The sequence below is a fragment of the Ixodes scapularis genome, unplaced genomic scaffold (genome assembly GCF_016920785.2).
Source record: "Ixodes scapularis isolate PalLabHiFi unplaced genomic scaffold, ASM1692078v2 PGA_scaffold6__148_contigs__length_123643588, whole genome shotgun sequence".
NCBI classification, from domain to species: Eukaryota; Metazoa; Arthropoda; class Arachnida; order Ixodida; family Ixodidae; genus Ixodes; species Ixodes scapularis.
Window position 1 is genome coordinate 79000557 of NW_024609881.1, and position 6137 is coordinate 79006693.

Below are 6137 nucleotides of genomic sequence, written 5' to 3' on the forward strand. Positions count from 1 at the left end.
CTTGTTTAGCTATATAATTTATGTACGTTGATTCAAAGTTCCGTAACATTTAAGTTTGACGTGAGAAGTTTATATCACCGACGTTTATGCCGCAGTTCGTAATATGTCCCTTTTTATTAATCACATTATAGTAGAATATACCTTGTTAGACAGAAAACACCGAAGAGATTTTAGGAAACGTTTGGGGAACGGGCAGCTAATCCTGTACTTCAGAAGAAGAAATTTCTCGGGTCTTGATTTTCCCGGACGTGCCTTTCTTTGTTCCTTCTAGGCACTTTCCTCAGTGCGGTATTTTTCCACGTCCTCATATACCAGTTGCTCTTAGAAACTATATTAGTTATCGATATCTCCTCCCTCTTCCCCTTTCTACAACGCAGGACCACACGCGCGCTCAACTGCATGTGCCGTGACGTGGGTCTACACTGGACCAATCATGGCCATCACTACCATGGCGTCCGGCCCCTATCTGGTTAAAGACAGGAGCACGTCATCGCCAGCAGCTTTTGTAGAGGTATGCGTATGAACCCCAGGCGTAGTTTTTTCTCCATTGTGCACGTAATGTCATGCGTTTGGCTTTGAATGAGATGGTATGATTACCGCCTTTCTGCCCCCCCAAAAAAGGTTCGTCGCTTTATAGACTCGCCCCACTAGAGCGACGAGCACCGATTTTTGTCCGGCGACACCACTAAGTTCTGTGTCGCTGATGCTGTCCTACTGTACCGACCAACACCATCGACAAATGCCGACAAGCGCTGATAAACGATTGACGACGGACGAGTTCTTAACTGTCATTGGACTTGAAGCAGCGGAAGCAATCCCACCGAGGAACATCACTCGTAGACGAACTTATCCTCCTCTCCCGCTTGTAGTTTCTGTTGCATTTCTTCCCACCCTACCCTTCCTTTCCTCCTGCCGTGGTTCGCTCCGACGCTCGACCTTCCAAGAAGTCCTTGGCAGCCACTGATCGTTCCCGTAGTTCCCGTCCCTCAGTGTTGGAGGTAACGCGTTACTGGTAACGCGTTACATTTTTCGCTAACGCGGTGACGTACTCGTTAGTATTCTGAATGACTAACGAGTAAAGTATTTCCGTTACTTTTTTACGGTATCGGCTGTCAAATTTCGTTACTCGTTACTTTTGACCGAAACTGGTTAAATACATTAGTTATTTAGAAAAAGGTCACGACGCCTGATCTAACGTTTAGAACAGCAATCTTCTGCATGAAACTGGAGACGTTAGGGGAGCTAAATTTAGATCACTAAGCTGAATGGAGGATTTAGCTTTTCTGCTCGAGGGGCAACTACTTGTGCTCGAGAACGCAATGCCAAGGCAATGCCGTATCTTGCTGGTAAGACTTCTGAACCTTCTATTCCCTAAAACGGTGGGTGTTCCACTTATCAGTCCGTCTATTACCCATCCCTCTCAAAATCCTGCACAAGCTTATCGCTGCACAGAACTAGCATCCGTCACAATAAACCTTTAAAAAAAAAACTTTTTGACCAAAAAAGGCATCCGTTAAAAGGTGACACTAGGGTGCCTTCATGGGCGCGCACATGAAGGCTCCCTAGGCGACACTATCTGGCTTCTCGAAGGCGAAAAGAAACCTTGGCTACCAGCTAATTCCATTCATCCTCCTTTTTTTTTTCATAGTGTGACCACCCACAAGGCTTGAACAAACGACTGCGTTACAGCCCCCTCCCCTCCCTCTCCTCCCCTACCTCCTCTTCCCCCTCTCATTTGTGCAGCAGAGGTGGACAGCGGGGAGGGGGGGGGGGGGGGAAGAGAGAGAGACATTCGTTTAAAAAAGTGGACAAGTGGCGAAGCGCGATTTGCCCGTTTCTCTAGTTACAACAAGAAAACAAAAAAACAAAAAAAAAAAAAACCTTTCTGGAATTTTTTGCTCTCGCTCTACCCCTCATCCTGAAAGTTCCTGACTCACTTTTCTTCACAGAAGAATCTTTCGCTTGATTAGTCTTTACTTCCCTAAGGCTATAATAAAAAATAAAAAAATAAGAAAGTTTTAAACATCGGAAAAAACTTACAAACACGAAACCTTTTCTTCTTTTTTTTTCACAGAAAAACTAAGAGTTACTGCTGGTAAGAGGCAGCAAGTGATTATAACTAGTGTGCTGGTAACCGGCATCCCGTTCCACATAGTGGAGTAAAATCAGTCTCTGGTAATAGTATGAGCCGGACTGTTCCTAAAACCGGCGTAAAGATGAGGGGTGTTGGTTGGCTGGTTGCGTTCCAGCAGTCCCAATTCGCACGCTGCCAAACATATGTACTCGAACACAAAAGTAATGTAAAAGTAACGTTCGTTATTTTTGAAAAGTAACGGTAACGGTATATCGTTACGTTTGTAAAAAAGTAACGAAGCTCAATAACGCGTTAATTTTTACCAAACTAACGAGTAACGCTATTTCGTTACTCTTTTTCGGTAACGGGCACAACACTGCCGTCCCTCGACTGCTCCTAGTGGTCGCGGATGCAGCTTGCTTGCTGGTGGTCGTGTTGCGAAATTTTTGTGGCTGGTTTTGCTCACAAAAACTTGGAGCGAGAGGTGGTGCTTCAAGACGTCAAGGTCTACGCCCCTGCATCAGGATGAATACATCCATGTTCGAGGACTGACCCATTTAGGACCGCTCCAAGTAGGACGCGACGTTCCGCAGCAAGCCATTCCGGCAGACGAGAGACTTGTCATCACGTTCTGTGATCATCGGGATGCCGTCCTGTCCCCCAAAAAACGCCTGCCCTCAATCATTCGAATACGAAGTTATAAACATCCTCAACATCGGCGTGAAATTCCGTGGCGCTCACCTAGATGTCTCGAACGGCCCTAAAAAGGAACGCTTCGGGAATCCTAGTTCGGACAAAGTTTGGTGTCGATTTTCACGACTGTTTGTGGAAAGTCGCTAACGGCAAATGAAGACAAGCGGAAGCTTTAATCAAAAAATAAAGTAATCGTCTCCACTTTCAGCGTGTTTGACAGCGCGTTTCGCGCCTACAGTGCAAAACACGGACACCGCGTCGTCAGACTGTTTTGTTGAAAACTCCAGTCCCACTAAGAAAAGAAGTTTCCTTGTCCCCGTGTTCTGCGTCGTGTTCTCCAAGTGGGACGTCATACTCCGACAAACAGGCCGTCTGTCGGTGTCGTCTGTTGCTCGTTGTCGTATGTCGCGACAACGACAAACTAGAACGATGGTGTCAAATGCTGTAATAGGGTTGCAATACAGCTGGTTTCAGACAGGTTAAAACAAGTTTTATGAGTGAAACAAATGCCAGAGAAGCCGCCAGCAAATCAAATCATGCTAAACACCCTTTTTTATGTTGCATATATAGTATGTGACGTAACCACACGTATTACGTCACATATTATGTTGTACATAATATGTGACGTAACATGTGACGTAAGCTTCATTTGCCGCTTTATTCATAGCAATATCTAATATCGAAATAATAAATAGCATGCCAGGAAGAGGATAAGACCTGGGTATTCCCAAAAAGTGTTTAATTTGGGTAGCTAAAAAGAGCAAAAACAACTTGGCTCTCCTTAACATAAAAAAAAAAAATTCATTATTCGCAGTCATTTGTATCTAGCATTGCCGGCTAAGCAAGCTGTCTTGTGTCGAACACCCCTTATCGGGTATGGACTTTATCGCTATAAAGTATTTTCTCTCTCTCTTCCTTGTGTACGACAGCGCTTCCTCTTCCGACGGATATGCTGTGCTCAGTTGTCCGTTTTTTCGACGGGTCTCCTTTCTCTTTATAGGTGAAGATGCCAGCCACCTCACAGTCTGGGCAGCTGACAGGTGGCCATTCGTCGTCTGGCTTGAAGCTCGTTGACCTTCCGACAGGGTCCCGGGGAAATATGCCTATCGAAGGTGGAGCTTTTCGAGCACCCAAAACCGAACGCCGTAGCTGCCCATACGAGCGATTTCGACCTAGTAAATAAAACCATTGCGACGAGAGGAAATAGGTCGATAGCTGCATATCTTTTGACTTTTTTGTCGACTCTCGATTGAACGGAAATTTTTTTTTATCGTTTTTTTAATAAATAAATGTAGTAAAACCTGATCTGGAGCGTTGTGTTCCCCTTAAGCCTTTCGTGTTGTTTGCTGAGTTCGTTCCTGGGTTACTGAGGAATCGATTGAGCCTCGCCTAGTTGCTTGAGTTGAAGCCATATATTTGTAAGCAAGCTTTGCGGCCGAAGAATGCTTATGGGCTTGTGACATAAGATATTTCGCTGTGTTGATCGAGAATGCATTGCTTGTCAAGAGCCCCACCAAAGTTGCTTCTCACGGGACACTTTGTGTGTTCCCTATTTTGGGAATGTGTGCTTATTTGGTCTTCAAGATCACCGACATTGCATTAGACGATGTAACACCGACAAGGCGTAGCCTGTGGCGTTGTCGCGCCTCGTCGGACGGACGGTGAGAGCACAAAGGCTGTGATGTCATTCCCGAACACGCACGCATAGTTTCTTGCTTTTATTTTCTGCTTTCACTGCAGTAGGCAGCTGCGAAATTTAACCAAAAATGAAGCCCGGGCGCTGGACCGGATACGCCTGGTTCGTCTGCTTGTAGCGCGCCTGCTGGCCAGGACGGCGAATTTATTTACGATGTGCAACCGAAAGACCGAGCGCTGCGCCGAAATTTGGCAGGACACTTGTATATTCGAGTTTGGGTGCAATGGCTGCGGCCACGGACTATCTAAGAGTTGCAAGAGTAATGGATAAAATGGCGCGACTGGGGGCACGAAATACGCAATATGCGTAAGAAGAAAAATGCCGTCATAAGAAATCATTAGAGACCAGCCGACTGAACTGACATAGCTTGACACAGTACCACAGCTCCATGCAGTTTCCCATATCCCCTATTCTTGCATCTAGAGCTTCTTACTCTCATCTTAATTAACTAAAATAAATTGGCCGCTACCTTTATCTATAAAGTCATATAAAGAATAAAATGAAATATTTAACGAAGCATAATTTGAAATTGCGTAGAATACATTAAGCTGTTGATACGGGCAGCGAAGAAGACCATATATATATATATACTTTTTTTTTAATTTTCTTCTTGAACATCGCGGTGTAGCCGACTTTGTGCATAAGTCACGTGACATCACTTTTCTAGCCAAATTTAGCAGAGAAACTGAATTGATGCGCGGGTCCCGTGCCCGTCAGGAGTCCTTCCTATCTCTTGCGGGAAATGCCCGAGTAATGACCTAATGAAGGCGTAGAGAGCCTGAATTTAAGGAAAAGAGCAACTCAAACCATGCAATTTGATGATAGACGCCTCTTGCACCGATTGATCGGCAGTGCGCATGCGCTGAGTTGTTGAGTGACGTATTGCAAACGCGGCCTATATAAGTCACGTGACTACGATCAAGCAGTTGGAAACACTCAGTAATCTAGGCATGCCATGCTTGCACTGCGAAACTGGTGTTGTCTTGTGGCTGAAATGTGGAACAGGGAAAAGGGTATGCGCGCCCTAGGTTTTGCAGATATTGTCAGTGGTTTGCGTTTAAGTATACTTGAATTGCTTTTGCAAAGTGGTGATTAAAAAAAAAAGGAACGCCTTCTTTTATCTTTACAATTACGCGGCTTCCAAGAAGCTTCTTGGTTAGTGATTTGCGTATGAGTGTACTCGGGTCGCATTCGAGCCAGTAAACTCACATAAATTCATACATAAATTCACTGAACGGCTCCTTTGCGACCAATTTAGTTCAGTACCATCAAATACATGCCAATAAAAAAGGAATGCTTTGACGTAAGCCATTAAATGAACCTATCCGTTTACGATGGGGACCGTTTTGCCTACGACAACTGCGTAAGCGCGATGCAATTACAGGACAGGCAGGCTTGTTTGGTTAATGGGGGAAAATAAATGTAGCAAAGATGAAGATGACCGTCGATGCAGAATTTAGGAGAGGTGCCTCTTTATACTTTTTCTTCCTAAAAAAACAGAAGAATTGAGAATATTTTAAACTTCCTTGCCTAAATGTATGCACAAAATACTCTACTTTATGTAAACTCAGATTTCCACCAATCTTTAATATTCGCGAACCAACTTCCGATAGCAGCCAAAGACAAAATGAAGAGCATAAAAAAAAAAAAAAAGCCACGGTTGATTTGAATTTA